An 8,862-nucleotide genomic window follows, 5' to 3' on the forward strand; every position below is an offset into this window, starting at 1 on the left:
GGGAATGATACTTTGCAAGCGCATCAATACCATCTATATTGATGCGTGTGCCAAATCTTGTACCCATTGGATATGATTTGGATGGTCGAAGTTTCCATAAACCTCATTTTTCACCATGTTAGGCACAACCATCAAAAAACATGCTCTGAGTTGTGTTATTGAAACATGCACATACCCGATGTGCATGATACTTTACACATGTAAATCCCACCTAGTTGAGTCATGTTCCAAGGGTCATGCCCATCGGATAACTTTGGATGATCGAAGTCACCACCACAAACCCCATTTTTCACTAGGTAGCTTTGGATGATGATCAAAGTCGCCACCACAAACCCCAATTTTCACTAAGTGTTATGCACACCCACATCAAAAAACATGCTTTGAAGTGGTTTATTCGAACGCACATACACAATGGGCAAGAAAGTTTGCATGTGCATGAATCCCATCTATGTTGAGATGGGGGAGAATTATTGTGCCTATCAGATATGCTTTGGATGGGTGAAGTTGCCACAAACCCCGTTTTTCACCAAGTGTTATGCACACCCAAAAAAAAACACGCTCTGAGGTGTACTTTGTATACACACACACTCGATGGGAACGATAAATCTTATGCACAATCATAAAAGAACCCACTTTGAGGTATGTGATTCGAATGCACACATCCCCGATGGACATGATACATTGCACATGCATCAATCCCACCTATGTTGAGGCGTGTAGTATTGCGCCCATCGAATATGCTTTGGATGGTCAAAGTCACCACAAACCCTGTTTTCACCAATTTTTATGCACAACAATAAAAAAACATGCTATGAGGTGTGTTATTTGAATACGATGGGAAAATACTTGACTTGTGCATCAATCCCAACTACGTTGATGTGCATGCAAAGTATCATTCCCATCGTATATGCTTTGGATGGTCAAAGTTGCCTAAAACCCTTTCTCACCAAGTATTATGCACAACCGTTAAAAAACATGCTTTGAAGTGTGTTATTTGAACACGTGATGTGCGATGGGAACAACACTTTGCATGTGCATGAATCCCACTGATGTTGCAATGTGTGGCAAGTATCTTACCCATCGGATACGATTTGGATGCTCGAAGTTGCCAAAACCTCATTTTTCACCGAGTGTTATGCACAACCATTAAAAAACACGGTCTGAGGTGTGTTATTTGAATGCGCACATACCCGATGGCAATGATACTTTGCATGTGTGGCAATCCAACCTACGCTGAGGTGCCTGCAAAGTGTCATCCCCATCAAATATGCTTTTGATGGTTGAAGTTGCTAAAAATCTTTTTTTCACCAAGTCCTATGCACAACCATCAAAAAACATGCTCTGAGGTGTGTTATTTGAACCTCGATATGCTTTTGATGGTTAATGTGGCCATAAACCCCATTTTTCACCAAGTATTATTCATCAAAGAACACATTCTGAGGTGTGTTATTGGAATGCGCACATACCCAATCTGCATGATACTTTGCACACATGTTAATCCCATATATGTTGAGACGTGTTCCAGGTATTGTGCCCATCAGATAGCCTTTGGATTGTCAAAGTCACAACAAACCCCGATTTTCACTAAGTGTTATGCATACCCATGTCAAAAAACATGCTCTGAGGTGGTTTATTTGAACATGCACAAACCCAATGGGAAAGAGAGTTTTCACATGCATGCATCCAACCTATGTTGAGATCTAAGAAAATTATCATGCCCATTGGATATGCTTTGGATGGTCTAAGGTTCCACAAACCTCATTTTTCACCAAGTGTTATGCACGCCCATCAAAAAACATTCTTTGAGGTGTCTTATTCGTATGCATACATACCTGATGGGCACAATACTTTGCACACATGTCAATCCCAACTATTTTGAGGCATGTGCCAAGTATTGTACCCATCAAATATGCTTTGGATGGTTGAATTCGCCACAAAGCCCATTTTTCACCAAGTGTTATGCACAACTGCCAAAAGACATGCTCTAAGGTGTGTTATTCGAATGTGCACATACCCAATGGGAATGATACTTTACATGTGTGTCAATCCCACCTACTTTGAGGTGAATTCAAAGTATCATCCCCATTGGATATGCTTTGGATGGTTGAAGTCACCCCACAAAACCCATTTCTCACCAAGTTTTATGCAGATGACCATCAAAAAACATGCTTTGAGGTGTGTTATTCGAATGCGCACATAAACAATACTTTGCACCCGCATGAATCCCACCTATTTTCAGATGCTTTCCAAGTATCATGCCTATTGGATATGCTTTGGATGGTTGAACTCACCACAAACCCCGTTTTTCACCAAGTGATATGACCACATGTCAGAGCATGCTCTAAAGTGTGTTATTCGAGCATACACATACCCGATGGAAATGATACTTTTCATGCATATTAAAACCATAGAAGTTGAGGTACTTGAAAAATATCATGTACATCAGATATGCTTTGGATGGTTGAAGTCACCACAAACCCCATTTTTCACCAAGAGTTATATGCACATCCGTCAAAAACACGCTCCATGTCCTATAAACCTCTTTGGATGGTCGAAGTCGCCAGAAACCTTGTTTTTCACCAACTGTTATACACGCTTGTCTAAAAATACTATCTGAGGTGTGTTATTCAAACGTGCACATACCCAATGTTGAGAGACCATGCTCAACATCATGTGATCACATGTGCATAGCACTAACACATATAGAGTGCTATAAAGGAAAGGGTTAGATGCCCTAACCCTAACCCTAAATGGGTTTGTATATATTCTACATTTTCAACTAAATCTAGTGTACAGTTAGTCATTTTTGGTGTGCTCTCTAGCTGTGCCCACTCTCCTCATCTCCATTCTTCTCCTCTCCCCTCTTCATATTTTGTCATGGTATCAGAGCATCCTTGTCTTCCACCCGCCCGAGGCATTGCAATCCGTATGCGAGAGTATGAGAGAGTGTGATAGTTTGAGAGATTGAGAGATCGAGTTTTCTCTTCTATGAGAGAAAAATTCCATTCATTGAACGACAATTCCGTCCATACATTAGAGAGATTTTCGTCCATTCAACTCCATTGCGAGAGTTCTTTGAGAGGTTGAGTTCATTCTTCTTGTGGAAGAATTTTGCTCATTGTGATGTCAGATATTGAGTGTGAGAGATAGGGAGCAACTCTTCACTTCTTTGCCTTGTGAGATTTCATTGTGAGAGAGAGAGAGATTTGTGAGAGCTTTGTGAGAAAAAGATAGGGAGAGAGGATTTGAAACTGCTAGCTTCAAGCAAAAATTAGACCTACTGGCTCCCAAGGCTCCACGACCTTGAGCAAGAGTCACACAGTCCATCAACCACAACTGCTCAGCTTCATTAAAGACCTATGGCTTTCACTTGTCTCTGCTCCACAACAATGCCTACCAATAGCGCTGCACCTGACGGTAACTCCACATATGCTCAAGAGCTCCTTCTCCATCAAACTCAGACTGCATCTCAATGACATAGCGACTCCAATGACCAGCCCATCAATAGAGGGCTCCAGCCGACATACCAAAGCTCCTACAAAGGCCTGGACTCTATCTCCATGCCAATGCTTCAAACTCTAGCCCAACAACTTTAGCCTCGCATGCTGCTCATAGCACTCACCTACGTCTAAGGACCTGCACGTAAAGCTCACGACTCAAGGCAGCGCCGGCTTCCTCCAACACACCACAATAATCTTTGTCTCCCAGCACGTCCAATTGCAAATGCCCCTAGTGCCTAAGCTCCACCATAGCACCTAAGTGGCACACTGGTTGATGTGTAACTTACAAATCTCCAAGCTCAATGGGCAAGGCAGCTCCACGGATGACCTTGAGCAAGAGTCACACAGTCCATCAACCACAACTGCTCAGCTTCATTAAAGACCTATGGCTTTCACTTGTCTCTGCTCCACAACAACGCCTACCAACAGCGCTGCACCTGACGGTAACTCCACATATGCTCAAGAGCTCCTTCTCCATCAAACTCAGACTGCATCTCAATGACATAGCGACTCCAATGACCAGCCCATCAACAGAGGGCTCCAGCCGACATACCAAAGCTCCTACAAAGGCCTGGACTCTATCTCCATGCCAGTGCTTCAAACTCTAGCCCAACAACTTTAGCCTCGCATGCTACTTACAGCACTCACCTACGTCTAAGGACCTGCACGTAAAGCTCACGACTCAAGGCAGTGCTGGCTTCCTCCAATAGACCACAATAATCTTTGTCTCCCAGCACGTCCAATTGCAAATGCCCCTAGTGCCTAAGCTCCACCATAGCACCTAAGTGGCACACTGGTTGATGTGTAACTTACAAATCTCCAAGCTCAATGGGCAAGGCAGCTCCACGGATGACTCCTCCAACAGCCATCCTACAACGATGGATTTTTCTTGTTAATGGAATCTTTCAAAGATTCCCTTTACATGTGGAAAGATTCTGTTAGCCCATGTCTTATCCAACCCTTGGAGATAGGGTCACCACACATAGGTGTCAAGAGAGTGCCATGTGGCAGTAGGATTACCACATTAGCCTTATCCACTGCCATGTCATCAAGGACCCGCAAGTGCCACATCAGTTGGCACCCCACGTGCCATGTCATTAGATAAGGTTTGACTACCACCACGTTAGCATTTGACCACATCATCACCTTGGGTTAGGCTACATCAGCGTTGACCAGCCATCAATTGTAGCCACGCAGGCTATGCCACATCATCTGCCACTTGTCATTGCCATGTCATCATAATTACTATAACCCTGGTCAACCTTACCTTGGGTTAGTAAACTTGACCATGGTTAGGTTAACCTGACCCTGGGTTAGGTCAGTCAAGCTGTCCAGTCAGCATTGCCCCCTATAGGCACACTGTACCCCTGCCAAGCACACCGCATGTGCACCTGCCTACCACATCTCATCACACAGTGTCCCAAAGGCACACCTCTTTACAGGCACAGTCACTGCATGTGACCCCCTGACTGCCACATCATCATTGAGCACATTTGCACTCCTTTTTCCCCCTCCTCCTAGATCAAGCCTTATCTCTTGATCCAAGAAGAATGTGAGGGTGCTCCAAAAAGGTAAATTGCTCGATTTTTTATGCTCTACATGTCATCATATCATGTGCACATTTTGGTGCAATTATCACTCACTTTTGAGCCTTGCCAACAAATCCACTTCCTACGTGCACATCAGCCTCTACATCGATGCATCTGACCCAACACATAAAAAGAACCAAAGAAAAACAAATTATTTTGCTGTTCTTTTCTTCAATCGATGGTTGGTATATATCTAGATCAGAGTAGACTAGATCGCCATAGAGTAGACGATTTGAATTTCTCCAAGTTGCCAATCTAAACCATGCCCAAAATTTCCGACTAGTTCATACTTGGAGTCACTCCCTATGCTCACATACGGTTTCACATCATCACATTACCTGAAACCTGACGTTCATCAGTTTAGTGAGAGGAACATACTTCAGAATGTTCAAAGGCATTGACCGATTGAACAGTGGTGGGCAGATAGCACATGATTTGGTTTCACACACATGCCATCATTGTCAAGTCTATGTTCTCTTGGCTATTCCTGTCATCATTTGCCACAAGCCTTGTAACAGATCGAATTATATATTACAGTTCTACCTTCACCGACAGTTTAGATTTCATGTGATACAGTCAGTGTTTTGTAGTTGATTCAGACAATGATTTTTCATGACACTTTGAGTACATTTCTTGCACCATGTCTACGTCTAGCAACCTCAATATGGAGGCATCTGCTAAGTTAGACAACTGTAATTACAACACATGGAAATACCGAATGGAGACCATTCTTGTACTTCAGGACAAATGGGAGTATGTTGAAGGAACTACACCTAGGCCATTGGATGATCCAACCGGTAGTAGCTCTACTCCACCTGTTGTCACAGCATCAGCAACATGATCCATAGTAGGATCTCCAGCTACATCAACAATTTCTGCACCTGTAGTAGCAAATCCTGCCATTCCGAGCACAGGCAGAATGGGATAAGAAAGATAAGTATGCATATCATCTAATCAAGAAGAATATGCAAGATGTCATGCTAGGACAACTCAACACAGTTTAGACATCAAAAGAAGCATGGGATATATTCACACCTCTTTATGAGTCCAAGAACACTTCCAGGATTCTCACACTGAGAAACCAAATCAACCAGAGGTTCGGCAACAACAGCGAAGCCGATCATGCTTACGTACTCATAATTAAAGAGTACAACAATCAACTTGCAACAGCAATAGGAGAGACTATGAACCCTGCAGAAATGGTTCAAGTCATCTTGAATAGACTAGGAGAGGGATACAAGAATCTAGTCAAGAGTATTGCTATCCAATGGCAAATTTTGACATTGGAAGAACTTCAGTCAGTTTTACTTGGTGAAGAAATCAAGATGCAAGCCATTCATGCATGCAAAGGTCATTCCAATGATCAAGCATTCACAGCTTTAAATAGAAGTAGAGGTAGAGGCAGAGGTAGATCATTCCAATGAAGTGGTCATCATCAGCAACAAAATCATCAACAAAGTCAGAATCAGCATCAGCATCAGCATCAGCATCATCCTCAGCAACATCAAAATCAGCAAAGAAGAAATCATTCGAATCGAGGAAGATTCCAAGGACGAGGGAATGCATCCACCAACATGTCAAACATCCAGTGCAGCTACTGTCATAAGTTTGGACACTATGAAAGAGATTGCCACAAGAAGCAGTACAACCAAGGCAGTCAATCCAGTAGCAATCGAGGGAATTTCCGCTAAAGGGGAAATCTATCATGGTGGACATTCTAGTCACAGTCATTATGCAAATGAACATGGGTTTATATTTCTTGCAAACGAGGAAATGCAAAAGATTGATACAATGTATTCAAACATTGATTGCAATTCAAAAGAGGATTTCAGCTAATCAAGTCGACCAAGCAGATCAGGATCCTTGGTACATCGGCAGCAGTGCATCATCTCATATGACAAATCATCAGGAGTGGTTCATAGAGATGAAACCATTAGAAGGTCAAAAGAATGTCATCTACATAGCAGATATATAATACACCGAATCTAGTCCAAGGGACATGCATTATCCCTATGAACAATTTCACTCATACGAAAGGATTGGTGAAAGATGTACTCTATGTTCCAAAGCTCAACAAGAACCTCTTATCAGTAGGTTAAATGATGGAACACAACTATCGAGTCATCTACAATGGAGATGAATGCACTATCGGAGACAAATCCAAAGGATTTTAGCTAGTAGGAAAAGGAGTCAAGGAAGGGCACTTGTATAGAATGCTAGCTACAATACCAGAGTTGCATGCCATGTCAGCTCAACCACAACAGATGCCACTATCTGCAAAATGGAACAAGAGATATGGTCATGTCAATTTCAAGAGCTTGCTAGATCTCAAGAATCAGAATATGGCAATTGGGATTCCTAAGCTATAGTTTCTTGGAAAAGTTTGCGAAGCATGATGATTCGGCACAAAAGCAAACCAACTTTGGTAGAAGCACCTCTTGAGAACGAGGTATTCTTAATTTGATACATACAGATGTATGGGGTTATGCCTAGACCCACACCATCAATGGTTCACTTTACTACTTGAATTTCATCTACGACTACAGTAGATATTGTTGGGTCTACTTTCTAAAAGAGAAATTTGAAGTGTTTTCTAGCTGATGCCATCTCTGCCATAGCCGTGCCACACGTTTTCCCCACCCTTTCTTCTCCATTTCTTAGCTCCCTTGTGATCGCCACCCTCTCCTCATTCTTCAGATCCATTCGTCTTAACCTACGAGATGAGTTTACGAGAAGTTGTAATTAATTAGAAAGATGGGGAGTCATCTCCAGACGACGAAGCAGGTTCTTCATCGGGTCTGGTTATTCCTTCACCACGAGCCATTGTAATCGCCCCTACTGAAGCCACTAGGAGGAGGATAGAAAGGAGTTCGAATGGAACCAGAAATTTGCTCCTCGCCTCTTCGATCGTTGCTCACATTCCGACCTTTTCTGCTCTCCCCAACATCGCTGCTTCAATTTCCATTGAAACTCTTCATTGACCTCCTCCGTTTTTCTTCCTCCTGAGTGAGAAGGTGGTTGCCCAGTGTCTGTTATTAATAAGTGCCCTCCCTTGGTTTACTCTGTAAGTGGTGACAGGATGAAGGTTGTTGCTCACATTTTGACCCTTTCTACTCTCCCCAACGTCGCTGCTCCAATTTCCATTGAAACTCCCCATCGACCTCCTCTGTTTTTCTTCCTCCTGGGCGAGAAGGTGGTTGCCCAGTGTCCGTTGTTAATAAGTGCCCTCCCTTGGTTTACTCTGTAAGTGGTGATAGCCATGGTAGAAAACTAGACAGGCAGAAAGATCAAAGGCATGAGATCAGATAAAGGAGGTGAATACATGTCTTCAGCATTCATGAACTTTTGCAGAACTCACGACATTCAAAGACCATTCACTTGTGTAGATACTCCTTAGCAGAATGCAAGAGCTGAAAGTAAGAATGGTACTTTAGTAGACATTGCTAGAGCAATGCTTAGTGAAAAGCATCTTCTAAATTAGTATTGGGTAGAAGCAATAGCCACTACAAACTACTTGCTTAATCGGCTTCCTATCGAACCGATTCAGGGTATGACACCTTATGAAGCATTCACTGGACACAAGCCACACATTGGGCATCTCTGCATATTCGGTTGCATAGCATATGCACACATACATAATGACCATCACAGGAAATTGGATGCAAAGTCATGCAAATGCATTATGGTTGGCTACAGTGAAGAAAACAAATCATACAAGTTGTATGATCCCATTAACTGCAAGGTAATTATCTCCAGAGATGTAGTCTTTGATG

Source organism: Dipteris shenzhenensis, chromosome 24, assembly GCF_047967505.1.
Source record: "Dipteris shenzhenensis isolate YYH24624 ecotype China chromosome 24, Dip_SZ_1.0, whole genome shotgun sequence".
Lineage (NCBI taxonomy): Eukaryota > Viridiplantae > Streptophyta > Polypodiopsida > Gleicheniales > Dipteridaceae > Dipteris > Dipteris shenzhenensis.